We start from the raw sequence: 20,691 nt of genomic DNA on the forward strand, positions 1-20,691 counted from the left end.
CGGCGGCGGGCGGAATCTGCCCATACTGCGGCAGCGAGCAGGTGGCGTAGGCCATACCGCGCCGGAGCTTGGTCAAAGAGAACGACGTGTACCGCAGATCGGGACGTGCTGCCTCGGCGCCGTCGAACAGAGAAACGATGCACGACCTCCCTTTCCGCCGGCGGACGGGATGCAGCCGGATCAGTGACCAACGGTGAGAGAGAGAGAGAGGCCACCGCAGCCTTGTGTGAGATACTCTGAAGAGAGACAAACTAGGCAGGGAGGCTCCATTGTATATAGTGGAGCGGAATAACTTTTTCTCCACAAAAATCGGTTTATATTCTGTGTACGTGCCATTGAGCGATATAACTTTATTTAAAAATAACGCGCCAACGCATCAAGTCGAACTTTGTTTCATGCACGTGTGGTACATGACCTCCGTGGGTAAACAACCGCTACACGCGTTCAAATTAGCACGTGTGCTGCCATGTACAGAAATGAGCTCCACCATGTACCCGCGCGGGTGTGGCTGGGCACGAAGCGTGAGTACGTGCACGGTGCACCTATTATCTTCTTGTATACGTACACCACCTACGTGGGGTTGTGTGAGAGAGATACAAACGTAGAGAGATATAGTGTGTGGGTTCATGAGAGTTTTTTTAGGGGGGGGGGGTCAATCAAAAAATTTAACATATGCAATGTGTGTGAAATAGAGTCCTGGATATATCATATATATATAGAGGGGGCGATCCATGAGAAGAGAGTGGAGGTATCATTAACTTGAGGTGTCCATAGAATTGAAGAGAGGGATGATGTGTGTGTGTGTGCGCGCGCGGTCGATAAAGAGTGCCATCGAATTTGTGTGTGCCCACGTCAAAGATATAGAGTGGCTGGCCTACTAGAACGAGACAAGGGACATGTGCGGTTTGTCTCTATGGCATGGATACCTACCTACATCGCTCGACTATCGGTGTGTGGTGGGGGGGGAGGGAGGCCTAATTAACTATAGAGGTACAATGGCTGGTATATGCGTGGAGGAGGAGAGAGGCCTACCTCATGTATTAAGGGAGATCGATCTACCTCATGTATTAAGGGAGATCGATCTACCTCATGTATTAAGGGAGATCGATCGGCATCCATGCATATGTGCACGAGAGGAATAAGGTTGGAAGAGACAGAGCTAGAGTGTTGGAGGGGGTGGTAGTGGAGTTGCTTCTAACAAATGGTGGGATAGGATTGCTAGATAACCGAAGGGCGCCTACAATATCAATAAGAGAGGGGATGGCTGCCTGTCTGTGCATGTGCGTGTGAGAGACGGGTCAGGAGGCATGCACGAATGATGGGGGGGGGGCGATATGGATGTGGTAAGAAGACATAACTACATAGGAAGATCAATCGTCCTTTGTTAGAGAAAGGAGAGACATAACTTGTTAGGTACGTCGATCGATGGGGGGGAATAGTTAAAGTCTACCTAGGTATATGTTGGGAGATCGATCGGTATACATGCATGTGTGTGTTAGAAGCAAATGAGGCACGGGGAGAAGGATAGAGAGAGAGGGATGCATCTAGGAGGTGGTGCGAGAGTCATACTATATCGAGGGGGGAGAAGTGTGCGAGTACGAGATCGATGAAAAGAGTGGTGGGAGTGAGGCATGGACGGTGATAAGAGAAGAGGGGAAGCTTGTGTTTTGTGCTAGGCAGACCTGGCTAGATAGGCATATTGATCGATGTGTGCCGTAAAGAAGGAGCTGGGGGCCTACACACATCGTGGGTGAACGACCTAAAGTGAAAAGACGAATTTGCGCGATGGAGCTGGAGAATGCTGAGGGAGGGTTAGAGGGATGCGGGCGTCTGCATGCATGAGAGAAAGTTAGCGCTAGCTAGATACAAAGATAAGAGGATTGTGTGGGTGTAAAAGACGAATAGAGATCATACTTCATTATAAAAAGCGAATTTAGATATTTGAAGAATTTATCATAGTGTTTTAAACCGAAGCATGTGTGAATATATATAATGGCGATACACATGGTGTGGTTATGAACATGTTATACTACATATAATATATTTTATCTCTACTCTTATAAAAAAAGGAGTTGTTGATGATGGTGCCATCCTGCAATATAGGCCGTCCGATTTATATCTGACGGATAGGAAGGAAACTATGGCAATTTTGAAAAAACATACCCACACCCCTCTCCATATTTGCAAATTAGGCCTCCCCTTGATCATGTTGATGTTCTGTGGAACGCATGGGCATCTTGCTAGTACTACATATAACATATAGAACATTGATCATAATTTGGGCTAATGTGTGGCTTTTGCAGCTCAGGTCTAAATACTTGTCATAATGTAGGGGGCGGGGCACTATACTATGTGTGATAAACACGGTGTACACGTATGGAACATGGTTTAGATTATGAATATATAGTTAGTACATCAAATGTACTATTATTTGGAATCAACATCAGGTGTGTTCAAAAAATAGAATTCGAGTTCATGTAGTACACATAGTTCATATCTATCTCTATAGTAGTCATGTGGTGTGTTATTAAGGTAATAAATGAATGATGGTTGAAGTTGGCAACAATCATGATTGTAGATTTGTTATTGAAATAGAGAAACGAATCCAAATTCAGTTCGAATTGCAGCGGTAGTATAGACATTTGGAATGCACTAAAACGTTGGTATGAGTAGGTTACATGCATTATACAGCAAGCAAAAAAATTTTAATTGGACATAACATGGATTCATACTACCGAATAGCATTTAATTGCACTAAATTGTTGGTATGAGTAGCTTTAAATAGCATTTTTATAGTAAAACAGGGCAAGACTCTCTTTGTGTGGTGTGAATAGTTTATTTTTTTATTTTCTTTTTGGTTGAGGGAAGTGCGAATTGATTGGGTACGTACAAGTACAATATTACATGTTAGGCTTGTCCCTAAAATTCAACCCGCGCCTTGTTATATCCCGAAAATTCAGATATCGTGCTCCCAAAACTGGCGCCTTCACAACCCGCGCCTTGCTATGCCGAAATTACAACGCGCGCGAAAACTCCCTCCAGCTGCCAAATCCCGACACGCGAAATCCCCCTTCTAACCCTGAGCCGAAAGGGCCGCTAGTTCAAATCGGTGCGGGGTACTTTTGTAACACACCCTACATTTTGGACAAGCGTGTCCCTAAGTCATGGTTCACCCCTCCCATCGCCTCCTTTTTGCCATTCGAAATTCCAGGCCGCCATAACCACTCCGCTCCAGCCGCGAAACCCTACCCTCCTCCGTCCGCCACCTCACCGCTGCCCAGCCGGAGCCTCTTCCCCGACGATATCGTCCACCGCAACAGCTCGACGTCCCTCGTCCACCTCCCCGGATGAGGATCCGTCGTCCATCTCGTCGTCCCTCTGGTTTAGCCGCCCCATCCTCCACCTCCAAGGAGCTGCTCCGCTGATCGCCTCGTCTATCGCGGCTGCTCCATCCCCATAGCGCCGCCTTAACCTGCTCCAGCGGAACGGCAGCATCCTCACCGACTCCTCGGACGAAGCCGAGGCCTACTCGGCGCCACCAAAGAGGTTGTACACTCCCGGCGCCGACGGTGCTCCATCCCGCACCCCCATGGAGTGGCTACCTTGAAACCGGCGCTGCGGGCGACATCTCCACGGCGGCTCTCCCCCAATGCGAGGCCCCTTCGGCGGCGGCGTCCATACCAGCCGGATCTGCTGCTGCTGCTCCGGCTCTCGCTCGCTCGCTCGCGCTGCTGCTGCTCTGGCTCTCGCTCGCTCGCTCACACTGCTGCTGCTCCGGCTCTCGCTCGATTGCTCGCTCGCCCAGCTACTGCTGCTCCGGCTCTCGCTCGCTCGCGCTACTGCTGCTCTGGCCCTCGCTCGCTCACCCAGCTGCTGCTGCTCCAGCTCTCACTTGCTCGCGCTGCTGCTACTGCTCTCCCCCTCGCTCGTGCTGCTGCTCTGCTCCGATTTAGCTACACTTCAGTCGACTGAATCGACTTTTGGGTCAGTCGATTTTCAGGGTGTGTGGGGGGCTCACCGGAGTTAAGGAAGAACCACTCGTAGCAGGGACGGGGGCTCACCGGAGAGGTACCCCACTATCTATCTTAGGGTTCAGGGTGTGGGGCCAGGGGCCTATAGGGCTGGCCGGGGCAATGGCGGACCGGCGATGGGGAGTTGTTTCAGGGCGGCGAGGCGGCGCTGGGGCTGGCGGTTCGGCCGGTGGTGGCTGGCGGCTCAGGGGGTGCAGGTTGAAGATGAACTGCAGGCCCTCCCTAAACTACATGTCAAGTGCCTCTCTGCTACCATTGCGTTCAGTTTCGATAATAACATTCAGATTCCACAGTAAATTTCAGTTTCGACAGATAAGTTCGGAGTCAACAGTTTTTACCTCATCTGTTGTAGTCAGGTGGTTTTTGGTGATGTAAATTTTACATCTATTTTACATCATCTATTGGAGATGCTATTAAAATCCCACTTGAGATTGACGATGTCTGTCTTTTGCTGCTTCAGCCTTGACGTCTTACGGCTCACTGGGGCTGCTCCAACGACAGAACGATCCATCACAACAGAGCAATGCCCTGGACGCCCTCTACAGATTTCTCAGATCTTCCTCCACACCTCCGACAGCCACCTCTGGCTCAACTGCTTCAGCGACCAACCCAATGATGCTGAGGTCGACACGGCTACGGAAAAGAGGTTGTACACTTGTTGCATCACTTATTACTATACATTCATGTCGATCCATTAGGGCTATTTTGGTTTGACGGAAAAACATAGCAATAGGGAATTTTCCATTGGCACTCTACTATTCAATTATTCATGCATTTTGTTGAAACGAATGAAGCAAAACATCCACCTGGACCAAGAATGTGGTAAGGTCTATGAGCTCATTTTCTATTTTTAAGTACTATATTCTTGCGTCTTACTGTACTCTGTTCATGTAGAACAAGTGCCTAAACCTGAAGAACAACTGTTCTAATTTAAGATTCCATTGCTATCATAGTTCCAAAAAGCGCTAGGCGTTAATTGTGCGTTTTGCCACCGCCTTGCACTTTACTGACCAAAGCACATGCTTATGCACAGTTATGCACAGATTAAGCGTAGTTATGCGCAATGCGTTTCGCCAACGCCTAGAGCCTAGGCGTGCTTACGCGCTCGCTTAGGCGCGCCTTTTTAACTATGATTGCTATTGTGCATACTGCTTTGCTCTTGTATCACTGTATTTACTCATACAAACTTATTTTTAAATTGAAGGATCCAATCGAAACTGCAATGGCACAGGAGGTATGTTCACGCATGTTTCTTTAACAGGCTTGCTCTTATCAATAGCTCTGCTGATTTCAATTTCAATTGTGTATACAGTTGACTTCTCATATCATGCACATTACTAGCATCACAAGAGAGCCAATAGTGTTGTTGTACATGTAGACCCATGGAACCCATCTGAAATCTTGTTGTGCCGTGTAGTTTCCCATGCTTTGTATTCTTTCACTGCTGCTTTGTCTTGAACTGATATGATTTGAACCGTGTCTCTATATTGATTTGGCAAGACAATGTAGTGACCATAGGACATAGATATATGTTTGTTTGATGCTTTTATTATGTACTAGTACTTGGCAATAGAAGACTTGGTAGTTTAATCCTTTCCACCTTACTAATGAATTGGTTCACCGAAATGAGTTTCATATACTAGTACATGCTAAACTGTTATGTGTCTGCTTGTTTCTTCTTTTAGAATGCTGACAGAATATTGGGGAAGAGTGCCTTATTAAGCAATGGTAAAGGAAGTAATGCAGATAAGGTTCAGGATAGTGACACATCCTTGTTGGTCTCCAACAAAGCTGATAAAACAGCTAATGAAGACTATCTCGAAGACAGTGAGACAACCCCAAAGTCATGTCTTGGTTTAGTGTTGGAGTTACTGGCCACTACCGCTTGCACAAGCTATTCAAACTCACTGTCTGAATCAGTTCGGTTTCTTGAGTCTCAACTACAAGCTGAAAGACATCGATCAGCTGTGCTGCGACAAGAAGCGGAAGGACTGCGGAAGTCCCTGGAGCATTCAGATGCATACTTTCTGGTGCAACAACAAGCGTTGGAGGATTTTAGCGCCAAACAGGACAAAGCTTGCCAGCATGGTGGATACAATGTTCCTTGAGCTCTTATGAAGTTGTTTCAGTTATGCTCTTGTTTTGCTGCCGTGTTTATTTGCACTGGTGGCCAATTTTGACGGCCAATGTATGTAATATGCTGCTTTGTTCCCTATATTTGCACTGGTGGCGAACTTTGATGCCCAGTGGATGTAATATGTGTAATAGCGGTAATAGGCTAGCATTAATTGCTTGCTTATTTATTTCCTTATTGTCTTGTTTAGTTGTTTGCTTGTAGTCACTGCAGTTCTTTTTCTGTGTTTTTCTAATAATCATGGCAACAGACGGACTGTTGTAACCATGGGCCTCCTGCGGGCCGTATGATCCATGGGCCTTCTACGGCCCATAGGATCCATTGGCCTTCTATACGGGCCGTAGGATCCATGGGCCTTCTACGGGCCGTACGATCCATGGGCCTTTTACGGGCCGTAGGATCCATGGGCCTTCTACGGGGCGTATCATCATTTCGCCAATCATGGGCCATACTATTCATGGACAATAAGGGGTCGTTTATTGGCCGTATTTGATAACTCTACGAAAACATCCCAACGGTTTTTTTCGACATGAAAGCGGCCCAACGTATTAACGGGCCGCAAACGGGCCGACTGTAACCACGGGCTGAATTTAGCCCACAAGCAGAAAATGACAGTAACGGGCCGTAAGTAACCGAATGCTGGAAATGAGCCCAAGATTAAATGGGCCTTGAGAAGGCCAAAAGATATCATGGGCTGGAAACGGCCCAACGGAATAATGGGCCATTAATGGGTATAAAGTGATACATTGTTCATTACGGGCCAGTTTTACCACGGGCCGTTAAGGGGTCGAGGGTTACTAAGGGCATCATATGGGCCGAAAGACGTCATGGGCCATACATGGGCCGGAAGTTAAAACAGGCTGGAATTATATTGGACGGCCCAGATGACGCTACTGGGCCTAATTCGGATAGGCCATAAACGGGCCCTGGGATAGCGGGCTGTAAATGGGCTATATGCGAACAGGCTTGCCGTGGGCCGGCCCGCCACCTTTTGACCAAGTCAAATGGGCCGGCCTTTTCACATGAATGGGCCTCTGTTGGGCCGTGCCACGTGTCGACGTATCATAGGCGCTTTGTGTCCAATGAGTGGATGGCATCTGTCCCAACGGTGAGCCGACACGTGTTTCCTCCAGCCAATGATGAGTTTACACGTGGAAAATCCCCATTGGTCGGGGCTGTTAACGGGTTATCAGATCCAAAACCGGACCCGATAGCTTAACGGCGTTCCGTTACGGTGGATGCCACGTGTCGGTCACCTTGACGAAAGCACTTCTGTGATGCATGATTTATCGTCATGGAAGTGGACACTTCCGTGATGATAATTTTGGTAATGTCATGGAACGCTTCTACGACAGCACAGGTATGACTATCTTGATTCTGTCATAAATTTGTCATGGATGTACATGCATGACAAAAAACGCGACCTACTGTGACAAACACGTATCATCACGGAAGTGTATTTTTTTGTAGTGGCTACCCCTACTGTCACTGGGAAAGGACATCACAAGATTGAACCCAAAGCTACGCACTTCTCCCATTGCAAGAAAGATCAATCTAGTAGGCCAAACTAAACCGATAATTCGAAGAGACTAGCGAAGATATCAAATCATGCATATAAGAATTCAGAGAAGAACCAAATATTATTCATAGATAAACTTGATCATAAATCCACAATTCATAGGATCTCGGCAAACACACTGCAAAAGAGTATTACATCGAATAGATCTCCAAGAACATCGAGGAGAACTTTGTATTCAGAACCAAAGAGAGAGAAGAAGCCATCTAGCAAATAACTATGGACCTGAAGGTCTATGGTAAACTACTCACACATCATCGGAGAGGCTATGGTGTTGATGTAGAAGCCCTCCGTGATCGATTCCCGCTCCGGCAGATCGCCGGAAAAGGCCCCAAGATGGGATCTCATAGGTACAAAAGGTTGCGGTGGTGGAAAAGTGGTTTCGTGGCTCCCCCTGATGTTTTTAGGGTATAAGAGTATATATAGGCGAAAGAAGTACGTCGGTGGAGCTCCGTGGGGCCCACGAGGGTGGGGGGCGCGCCCTCCCGCCTCGTGGCCGCCTCGCGGAGTTACAGACTTCAACTCCAAGTCTTCTGGATTGCTTTCGTTCCAAGAAAGATCATTGCGAAGGTTTCATTCCGTTTGGATTCCGTTCGGTATTCCTTTTCTGCAAAACACTGAAATAGGAAAAAAAACAGAAACTGGCACTGGGCCTTCGGTTAATAGGTTAGTCCCAAAAATAATATAAAAGAGCATATTAAATCCCATTAAACATCCAAAACAGATAATATACTAGCATGGAACAATAAAAAATTATAGATATGTTGGAGACGTATCAAGCATCCCCAAGCTTAATTCCTGCTCATCCTCGAGTAGGTAAATTATAAAAACAGAATTTTTAATGTGGAATGCTACCTAATATAACTTTCAATGCAATTTTTGTGGCATGAATGTTCAGATCCGAAAGATTCAAGACAAAAGTTTAATATTGACATAAAAATAATAATACTTCAAGCATACTAACAAAGTAATCATGTCTTCTCAAAATAACATGGCCAAAGAAAGTTCATCCCTACAATATCATATAGTTTGGCCATGCTCCATCTTCGTCACACAAAATGCTCAAATCATGCACAACCCCGATGACAAGCCAATCAATTGTTTCATACTTTAGTATTCTCAAACTTTTTCAACTTTCACGCAATACATGAGCGTGAGCCATGGACATAGCACTATAGGTGGAATAGAGTGGTGGTTATGGAGAAGACGGAAAAGAGGAAGATGGTCTCACATCAACTAGGCGTATTAATGGGCTATGGAGATGCCCATCAATAGATATCAATGTGAGTGAGTAGGGATTGCCATGCAACGGATGCACTAGAGCTATAAATGTATGAAAGCTCAACAAAAGAAACTAAGTGGGTGTGCATCCAACTTGCTTGCTCACGAACACCTAGGACATTTGAGGAAGCCCATCGTTGGAATATACAAGCCAAGTTCTATAATGAAAATTCCCACTAGTATATGAAAGTGACAAAATAAGAGACTCTCTATCATGAAGATCATGGTGCTACTTTGAAGCACAAGTGTGGAAAAAGGATAGTAACATTGCCCCTTCTCTCTTTTTCTCTCATTTTTTGGGGCCATCTTTTTTTGGCCTTTCTCTTTTTTGGGGGCCTTCTCTTTTTTTATTTGGCCTTTCTCTTTTTTTATTTCCTCACACGAGACAATGCTCTAATAATGATGGTCATCACACTTATATTTATTTACAACTCAAGGATTACAACTCGATACTAGAACAAAATATTACTCTATATGAGTGCCTCCGGCGGTGTACCGGGATGGGCAATGAATCAAGAGTGACATGTATGAAAAATTATGAATGGTGGCCTTGCCACAAATACGATGTCAACTACATGATCATGCAAGGCAATATGACAGTGATGAAGCATGCCATAATAAACGGAACGGTGGAAAGTTGCATGGCAATATATCTCGGAATGGCTATGGAAATGCCATAATAGGTAGGTATGGTGGATGTTTTGAGGAAAGTATATGGTGGGTTTATGGTACCGGCGAGAATTGCATGGTACTAGAGAGGCTAGCAATGGTGGAAGGATGAGAGTGCGTATAATCCATGGACTCAACATTAGTCATAAAGAACTCACATACTTATTGCAAAAATCTACAAGTCATCAAAACTAAGCACTACGCACATGCTCCTAGGGGGATAGATTGGTAGGAAAAGACCATCGCTCGTCCCCGACCACCACTCATAAGGATGACAATCAAAGAAACACCCCGTGCTTCAAATTTGTTACACAACGGTTACCATATGTGCATGCTACGGGACTTGCAAACCTCAACACAAGTATTTCTAAAATTCACAAATACTCAACTAGCATGACTCTAATATCACCATCTTCATATCTCAAAACAATCATCAAGTATCAAACTTCTCATAGTATTCAATGCACTCTATATGAGAGTTTTTATTATACCCATCTTGAATGCCCATCATATTAGGACTAATTTTATAACCAAAGAAAATTACCATGCTGTTATAAAAGACTCTCAAAATAATATCAGTGAAGCATGAGAGATCAATAATTTCTATAAAATAAAACCACCACCGTGCTCTAAAAAGATATAAGTGAAGCACTAGAGCAAAATTATCTAGCTCAAATGATATAAGTGAAGCACATAGAGTATTCTAATAAATTCCGATTCGTGTGTGTCTCTCCCAAAAGGTGTGTACAGCAAGGATGATTGTGGTAAACTAAAAAGCAAAGACTCAAATCATACAAGACGCTCCGAGAAAAACGCATATCATGTGGTGAATAAAAACATAGCCTCAAGTAAAGTTACCGATAGACAAAGACGAAAGAGGGGATGCCTTCCAGGGCATCCCCAAGCTTAGGCTTTTGGTTGTCCTTGAATTTTACCTTGGGGTGCCTTGGGCATCCCCAAGCTTAGGCTCTTGCCACTCCTTATTCCAAAATCCATTAAATCTTTACCCAAAAACTTGAAAACTTCACAACAGAAAACTTAACAGAAAATCTCATGAGCTCCGTTAGTATAAGAAAACAAACCACCACTTTAAGGTACTTTTATGGACTCATTTTTTATTTATATTGGAGTTAAACCTACTGTATTCCAACTTCTCTATGGTTCATACCCCCCGATACTACCCATAGATTCATTAAAATAAGCAAACAACATACGAAAAACAGAATCTATAAAAACAGAACTGTCTGTAGCAATCCGATTCATACGCATACTTCTGTAACTCAAAAAATTCTGAAAAATTAGGACGACTTAGATAATTTGTTTATTGATATACTGCAATTGGAATAAGTATTTTATCTCTCTCTGGTGATTTGTAACAATTGTTTTTGTGAGAAGAAAGTTTCTGTGTTTTTTCAGCAAGATCTAATAATTATCACCCAAGAAGATCCTATAGGTTTTACTTGGCACAAACACTAATTAAAACATAAAACCACATCTAACCAGATGCTAGATGAATTATTTACTACTAAACAGGAGCAAAAAGCAAAGAACAAAAATAAAATTGGGTTGCCTCCCAACAAGCGCTACTGTTTAACGCCCCTAGCTAGGCATTGCTAATTTTAATGATACTCACATCAAAGACAAGAATTAAAGCACAAAGAGAGCATAATAGACCACGTGATAAACACATCTAAGTCTAAAATACTTCCTATGCATAGGCATTTTATAAGCAAACAAATTATCATAGCAAGCAAAAATTAGCATATGGAAGGAAGAAGAAAGAGACGATAGCAATCTCAACATGACGAGAGGTAATTTAGTAAGATAAAAATTTCTACAACCATATTTTCCTCTCTCATAATAATTACATGTGGGATCATAGGCAAATTCAACAAAATAGCTATCACATAACATATTCTCAACACGATCCACATACATGTGAAGTTGACACTCTTCCAAAATAGTGGGATTATCATTAACTAAAGTCATGACCTCTCCAAACCCACTTTTATAAAAAATACCATAAGATTGAACATTCTCCAAATATGTGGGATCTAAAGTTGACACTCTTCCAAACCCACTTCCAATATTATTTCAAACACTATTATCAATCTCATATTCATCATGGGGCCTAAATAAATTTTCAAGATCATAAGAAGAATCACCCCAATCATGATCATTGCAACAAGTAGTAGACATAGCAAAACTAGCATCCCCAAGCTTAGGGTTTTGCATATTATTAGCACAATTGACATCAAGATAATTTATAGTAAAATCATTGCAATCATGCTTTTTATTCAAGGAACTATCGTGAATCTCTTCATATATTTATTCATCACAATTTTCAGATTCACGAATTTCAAGCAAAACCCCATAAAGCTAATCTAGTGCACTCAAATCACTAGAAATTGGTTCATCATAATTGGATCTCTTAAAAATATTAGCAAGGGGATGAGGATCCATAACTTTTAGCAAGCGAAGATGCAAGCAAAAAGAAGGCACATGGTAACACAAGATCGAACGGAAGGAGGGCGAAGAAAAGGCAAAGGTTTTCAAAAATCGTTTTAGAAGTGGGGGGGAGGAAAACGAGAGGCGAATGGCAAATAATGTAATGCGAGGGAGAAGAGTTTATGATAGGTACTTGGTATGTCTTGACTTGAGCGTAGATCTCCCCGACAACGGCGCCAGAAATCCTTCTTACTACCTCTTGAACATGCGTTGGTTTTCCCTTGAAGAGGAAATGGTGATGCAGCAAAGTAGCGTAAGTATTTCCCTCAATTTTTGAGAACCAAGGTATCAATCCAGTAGGAGATAACACGCAAGTCACCTAGTACCTGTACAAACAATCAAGAACCTCGCAACCAACGCGTTAAAGGGGTTGTCAATCCCTTCACTGCCACTCGCAAAAGTGAGATCTGATAAAGATAATAAGATAAATATTTTTGGTATTTTTGTTGTATAGATTGAAAAGTAAAGATTGCAAAATAGTAAACGAGATGTGATGTAAATAAAAGAGATGCAATATAATTAGAAAGAGACCCGGGGGCCATAGGTTTCACTAGTGGCTTCTCTCAAGATAGCATATATTACGGTGGGTGAACAAATTACTGCCGAGCAATTGATAGAAAAGCACAAATTATGAGAATATCTAGGCATGATCATGAATATAGGCATCACGTCCGTGTCAAGTAGACCGAAACGATTCTGCATCTACTACTATTACTCCACACATCGACCACACTACTGGAATCAGCTAATTTGCCATCTGCCAGCTCTTTGCCGTCTGCTAGCTGACGGCAAAGCAGCTCTTTGCCATCAGCTACGCATAAGCAGACGGCAAAGAAAAGGCTGACGGCAAAGAAGCTCTTTGCCATCTGCTAGCTCTTTGCCGTCTGCCAGCTGACGGCAAAGAATCTTTGCCGTCCGCTGGCGGACGGCAAAGAGTGAGGTGGCCCCCACCCCCCGCCCGTTTTTGAAAAACTTAACGGGCCACCTCTTTGCCGTCCGCTAGCGGACGGCAAAGAGGCAAAAAAGCGGACGGCAAAGGGGGGCGGACGGCAAAGAGCCTACTACCTAACGGCCCGTACCCCCGCCCGTTACTCGCTTCTTCCCTCTATCTCCCACGCCGCCGTTTCTCTCCTCCCACGCCGCCGCCCGCCGCGCGCCGCCGCCCCCGCCGCCCCGGCTCGCCGCCGCCCCGGGGCCCCGTCGCCCTCACCGCCCCGGCCCCCCGCCGCCCCCGGCCCCCCCGCCGCCCCGCGCCCCACGCCCCCGCGCCCCCCGCCGCCCCGTCGCCCCCCGCCGCCCCGTCGCCCCCGCCGCCCCGGCTCGCCGCCGCCCCGGGGCCCCGTCGCCCTCGCCGCCCCGGCCCCCCGCCGCCCCCGGCCCCCCGCCGCCCCGCGCCCCCCGCCCCCCGCCGCCCCGTCGCCCCCGCCGCCCCGGCTCGCCGCCGCCCCCAGGCCGCCTCCTCCACCGCCCCGCCCCCTCCTCCACCGGCCTCCTCCACCCCCCAGGTGAGCCCCCATTTTTCAGTTTTTTTTTTCTTTTTTTTTCTTTTTTTTTCCTTTTTAGTTTTAGTTTTAGTTTAGATTTAGTTTTAGTTGTAGTTTTAGGTTTAGGTTTAGTTTTAGGTTTAGGTTGTAGAAGAAAAAAGAAGAAGAGGAAGAAGAAGAAGAAGAGAAAAAGAGGAGAGGAGGACAAGAAGAAGAGGAAAAAGGAAAGGAAGAAGAAGAAGAGGAGGAGGAGAAGAAAAAAGAAGAAGAGGAAGAAGAAGAAGAAAAAAGAGGAGAGGAGGAGAAGAAGAAGAGGAAAAAGGAAAGGAAGAAGAAGAAGAGGAGGAGGAGAAGAAAAAAGAAGAAGAGGAAGAAGAAGAAGAGGAGGAGGAGAAGAAAAAAGAAGAAGAGGAAGAAGAAGAAGAAGAAAAAAGAGGAGAGGGGGAGAAGAAGAAGAGGAAAAAGGAAAGGAAGAAGAAGAAGAGGAGGAGGAGAAGAAAAAAGAAGAAGAGGAAGAAAAGGAAGAATAGGAAGAAGAAGAAAAGGAAAAAAGAGGAAAAAACCCCGACCCGACACGGCACCCCGACCCCGACGCGGCACCCCGACACGACACCCCGACCCCTAGACCCCGACCCCGACACCCCGACCCCGAGCCTGACCCGACACCCCGACCCCGACACCGACACGGCACCCCGACCCCGACCCCGACCCCGACATCCCGACCCCGACCCCGACACCCCGACCCCAAGCCTGACCCGACACCCCGACACCCCGACCCCGACCAGGCACCCCGACCCCGAGACGGCACCCCGACCCGACACCCCGACCCGGCACCCCGACCCGACACCCCGACCCCGAGACCCCGACCCCGAGCCTGACCCGACACCCCGACCCCGACACCGACACGGCACCCCGACCCCGACCCGGCACCCCGACAAGACACCCCGACCCCGAGCCTGACCCGACACCCCGACCCCGACACCGACACGGCACCCCGACCCCGAGACCCCGAGCACGATACCCCGACCCGGACCCCGACCCCGACACCCCGACCCCGAGCCTGACCCGACACCCCGACCCCGACACCGACACGGCACACCGACCCCGACCCGGCACCCCGACCCGACACCCCGACCCGACACCCCGACCCCGAGACCCCAACCCCGACCCCGACACGGCACCCCGAGACCGACACGACACCCCGACCCCCGACACGTCCCGAAAAGGTGTTCTTTGGCCTTCCAGAAGCCGACGGGGTCATATATTTGTGAATTATTAGTTAGGTCATATATCTTTCGATTTTGTTATGAAAAACATCATATATAATTGTGTTGATCGGGTAGTTTTAAATGTGCAGTTGTTTCATCGCTGCGAGGTTTGGTGTTCGACGACCTGGCCGTGCGTTTGACGAGCTCTGCCCCTTCGTTCGTGGGTGAGCACAAATGACATGTCCTCCTCCCCCATTAATTATTTGATCTATTCCGATGAAACTTGATAGCTAGATATATATGTGTCTTGAATTATCAGTATGCGTAACCAATATGTGTCTCCCGTTCGAAAGCGTCATAGTTATAAATATGCATGCATTTGCATATTTATAACCTTGATTCTTTCGAATTGTCCAACGCTATCCATGGACAGCCCGAGTATGTTTAGATTGGGTTCGTTTTCCCATATGCTTTGCTCCGGATCCGACGCATAAATTTCGTCAGTGCCTCCCCTGTTGTTCTCCGGGTACACATCCTCTCTGTTTATTGCAGAGACGTGTATCAGGAGAACAGCGGGGAGGTGCTGCCGAAATTTTGCGTAGGATCCGGGGCATAGCATGGGAAAATGAACCCAATCTAAACATACTCGGGTGGGATTAGGACCTATCATTACCTATTAGAGTGTAGGTTGCATGGACGTAATAAAATTGACAAAGTAGATCAACTGATGAATACATACATGGTGAATTATATATATATATATATTTGTTGTGTGTCTAGTAGCTCTGAAAGTCAAGATGAGTGATCGTGCGTGGATGTACACCGGTCACACTGGTCAGAACAAATGGAGCACTGAATGGTTCACAAAAACCAAGGGGTTTGTGCGAGCCGCATTTGCAAATGGCCAGAGGAAAACCTGGTGCCCCTGTTTACGGTGCGGCAATTGGGAAAAGAGGACAGAGGCTGAAATGGGCAAACACCTGCAGAAGAGTGGTTTTACGCCCGATTATACGGTGTGGACATTTCATGGTGAGTCTGCCCAACGTGACCGAGCCGAGGTGGATCGTCGTCGCACTGACGAGCATGGTACCGGTATGGAAAACATGGTGCAAGACTTTGATGATGCTCGGGATTCGGACGAGGAGATGGAGGAATCTGCAAAGGCCTTCAATGAAATGTTGGAGTCTGCAAAACGTCCGCTCCATGAGCACACTGAGCTTTGTCAGTTGGATGCCATCTCACAAGTAATGGCTCTGAAGGCTCAGTTCAACTTGGGCAGAGAATGCTATGATGCAATGATGACAGTATTTGGACGCTTTCTACCCAAAGGCCATGTAATGCCTGCAAACCTGTACCAGTCGGACAAAATCCTCCGTGCACTGAAGATGCCCTATGATAAGATACATGCCTGTGAGAAAGGATGTGTCTTGTTTAGGCTTGACTATGCGGACTTGAACTGTTGTCCCATTTGCAAGTCTTCCAGGTATGTTGTGGTAGACAACGGTATGGGTGAGAAGACACAGACCAAAGTCCCCGTTAGTGTTCTTCGGTATATGCCAATCGTACCAAGACTTCAACGTCTTTTCATGGTCGAAGAGACGGCCAGACAGATGACATGGCACAAAACGGGCAAAAGAACCGAACTAGATGCAGATGGGAATCTGATGATTGTACACACATCGGATGGTGTTGCGTGGAAAAAGTTTGATGAATTACATGGTGACAAAGCGGCAGATCCGAGGCATCCTCGAGTCGGCATCAGCACGGATGGGTTCAGTGTGTTTGGTATGCCGGCAGCCCAATACAGTTGTTGGCCCGTATTTGTCTTTCCACTCAATCTCCCCCCCGGACAGATTATGAAAAGAAAGAACATTTTCCTGGCGTTGATAATTCCAGGGCCCAACTATCCGGGGAAAAATATGAATGTGTACATGCAACCGCTTAAGGACGAATTGCAAGAAGCCTGGGATAATGGGTTCAAGACATACGATGCCTATAGCAAACGGAACTTCATAATGCGTGTCTGGTACATGTACTCGACGCATGACTTGCCGGCGTATGCGCTATTCGTTGGCTGGTGTGTGCATGGAAGGTTCCCGTGCCCCACATGCAAGGGAGCTCTTGAGTTTCGTTGGCTTCAGGCCGGTCGCAAGTTTTCTTGCTTCGACATGCATAGAGAGTTCCTGAATCCTCGCCATAAGTTCAGGAAAGACAAGAAGAACTTCATCAGAGGTAGAGTTGTCAAAAACTCTGCACCACATGCATTGACAGGCCAACAGACCCTGGATCAGTTAAACGCTCTCGAGCCAGATCCCGAGCGTCCAGGGTACTTCAAGGGGTATAATTCTAAGCACGCCTGGACTCACAAAACATGCTTATGGGATCTGCCTTACTTCAAAGACCTCCTTTGCCCACACAACATCGACGTGATGCACACTAAGAAGAATATCGCCGAGGCACTTTTTGGTACATTGTTCGGCATAGATGGGAAGTCAAAGGATAATACTAAGGCTAGAGTCGATCTGGAGGCGCTATGTGATAGGCCGTTACAAAACATGAAAGAACCGAAAGGAAAGCAGAACTGGACGAAGCCAAAGGCATGGTTCAATCTTGGAAGAACGGCTATGAGGGAAATTATCTTGTGGGTGAAAATGCAGTTGATGTTCCCCGATGGGTATGCAGCGAATCTACAGAGGGGAGCCAGTCTTGATAAATTGAAGATATTTGGTCTCAAGAGTCATGATTGGCACATATGGATTGAGCGGGTAATGCCGGTGATGTTGCGTGGCTTCATCCCTGAGGATGAATGGCTAGTACTGGCAGAACTCAGCTATTTCTTCCGTGTTCTTTGTGCGAAAGAACTATCGCCTAGCGTGCTAGAAGAAATGGAAGAGTTGGCGCCGGAGTTGATCTGCAAGTTAGAGAAGATCTTTCCACCGGGCTTCTTTAAGCCAATGCAACATTTGATTTTGCATCTCCCGACCGAGGCAAGATTGGGGGGGCCCGTGCAAAATCGTTGGTGCTACCCAACTGAGAGGATGCAGAAGACGCTTCGACAAAAATGTAAAAATAAACGTAGAATTGAAGCATCGATGGCTGAGGCATTCATCACTGAGGAGGCGGCAAACTTCGTGACAGCACACTACGAAGCCAAAAATCGTCATTTGCATAATCCGAAGCCTCGGTACAATGCTGACGACCCTAAAAAGGGTGGATCCAACCTCAGCCTATTCAAAGGGAATCTCGCACCAGCCAGTGTTTCAAATCCAGTATCTTTGGATAACGAACAATGGCGGACCATTTCGTTGTATATCTTCAACAACCTGATAGAAGTGCGGCCGTACATCGAGTAAGTTCTCAGTACATAGTTTCGCAACTTCTATTTCCTTTGAACTGCTCTTATTCCTGGATATTTCATACAGTCGATACGTCGCCTTATTCTCGTATGGAGCGGTGATCCAAAAGGATTCTGTCGAAGAGTATGAGCTTCTCGCAAAGCAAGGTGGCGGCTATCCCGGTTTCATCTCTTGGTTCAAACAAACGGTAATTTCTATTAGACTTGTAGGCTAATTTGTAGGCGGCTATCCCGGTTTCATTCGCTAATTTGTGCGTAATGCAACAATCCTTTCATATTAAACTTGTAGGCTAATTCAGAGTCTATGGATGCCGAATTGAGACAAGTCGCTAATGGTTTTGACTATAAGGTCCGTTCATTTGACAAATACGACATCAACGGGTATCGCTTTCGTACCTATGGCAAAGAGCTATCTATGGCCGACCGAAAGTCTACAAATTGTTGTGTATCTGCTATCGGCGAAGGAGGTACCGAGTATTATGGGAGAGTTGAAGCAATTTATGAACTTCTATTCTATGGTGAAAACCCACCGAATGTCGTAGTCTTCAAATGTTATTGGTTTCAGCCGAAGGAGACTAGAAGAACTCATGAACATATAGGGCTAGTTGAAATCAACCAAAGCACCCATTTAGATGTTCCTGATGTCTATATTACGGCTCAACAGGCAACCCAAGTATTCTATCTACCGTGGGCCTGCCAAACTAATCCAAATCTGAAAGGTTGGGATGTCGTTTATGAAGTGCCGCCACGTGCTAGACTATCTCCCCCAAAGGAAGAGGATTATGAACCTCACATTAACCCAGACACATATGAAGGAGAATTCTTCCAAGAGACACGTCTTTCCAAAAAGCGTTTCAAGAACCGCTATACTTCACCCCAAAACATTGAAGTAGACAGTGACAGTGAATCCGACATCACCCCAGAGGAGGAACAAGAAGAGCCGGAACAAGAAGAGGTTACTGCTGCGGATGACTTGTCATTGCTTGACCGATTACGTCAAGGTGGCCTTGCACATGTTGATGCCACTGAACCCTATGAGCCCGTCATTGATTATAGTGATGATGATGATTATGCATTTATTGATGATACTGATCGAGATTATTAGTAGTGTCAGGTATTAAATTTTTTAATGTTGTACTTGATGATGATACACTTAAGTGATACACATATTATTATTCATGTCGGTCTTTTTTTTATGTTGTACTAATTTCGTTTACTGTTTGTCATGGCAGGTGTTGAAAGATGGTGGGCGCTGGTCGGGAGCGCGCCAAGGCTCCTTCTTCCTCGGCGCGTGGTCTGAGGTCTTCGATTCCAGACGTACCTCTTCGCCGAGCGTTGCTGGACAGTATGTCCACACCGGCGGGCCCTTCTTCGTCCACCGCGGTGCCCAGCAGGGGACGAGGTAGGAAGAGAGGAGGTGGGGCACGTGGTCGCGGGAGAGGAGGTAGGGTGACTGCTAGGGCGCCTTCCTCGCCGCCACCCCCAGCTGTTTCACCCGAGCACGTGACTGCTAGGGTGGACTCGTCCGAGGAGGAGGCTACACGGACTCCGGTCCACGAGCCTCCGGTCCACGGGTCTTGGGCCCACGAGCCTCGGGTCGACTGGCCTTCGGCCCACGAGAGTTCGGCCCACGAGACCCCGGAGGAGCACACGTCCGGATGGGGTACCTGGCCGGATCAGCCCGAGGAGCCGAGTGGCCATGCTGATGATGGCGGGGAGCCGACTGATCTTGAGGAGGAGGGTGGCACCGTCTACCAGCGTGGTGCTACACGGCTCCCGTCCGTGCCGGCGACCCGCGAGCAGAGGTGGTTGATCTTCCCTGATGGGGAGAGGTACGTAAGTGCATTTAAAAAATTTGTACCTTCTGCATTCACGTTTCTTCAAATAACTAATGCGTTGGCCTTGTCATGCTGCAGGGGTTGGGACCACCATCATAGTGTCCGCCGGCCCAACTCCGTCCTTGGAGTTCTTTGCCGGCAAAACTTCCCGGGGTTTGTCACGTTGCCTGGTGAGGGTCGGCTTCCAGAGCTTGGGTTGAGCTGGGAGCACTACGTGGCTGCCCCGGCCCCGCCGGATGTCATTATCGACGGTGTCGTGTGCGACACGAGGGCAGACATGGTGATCAGGACGTTCTGGGTAATTTCTCCTTTACACATTTCAAAATCTTCAACTAGCTAGTTATTAATTGTACTAATCAATATTGTCTCATTTGATTGCAGACATTCTACAGGTGTGAGGAGGGATACGAGGAGGACTGCGCAAATGTTATCGAGAACGTCTGCAAGCGCCTACTCCAGAACTTACGGCACGAGGCTCGGGTGCAGGCTGTTCGAGACTACTACGCCTTGCGTGGTATCAAGAAGACCAAGCCGGCGTGCCGCGATAAGTTCCTGAGTAAGGAGCAGTACATGAAGGTAATTCTTAAGGCCTTCTACTTAAGTTCCT

This window comes from Aegilops tauschii, chromosome 7, assembly GCF_002575655.3.
Source record: "Aegilops tauschii subsp. strangulata cultivar AL8/78 chromosome 7, Aet v6.0, whole genome shotgun sequence".
In the NCBI taxonomy this organism is placed as follows: Eukaryota; Viridiplantae; Streptophyta; class Magnoliopsida; order Poales; family Poaceae; genus Aegilops; species Aegilops tauschii.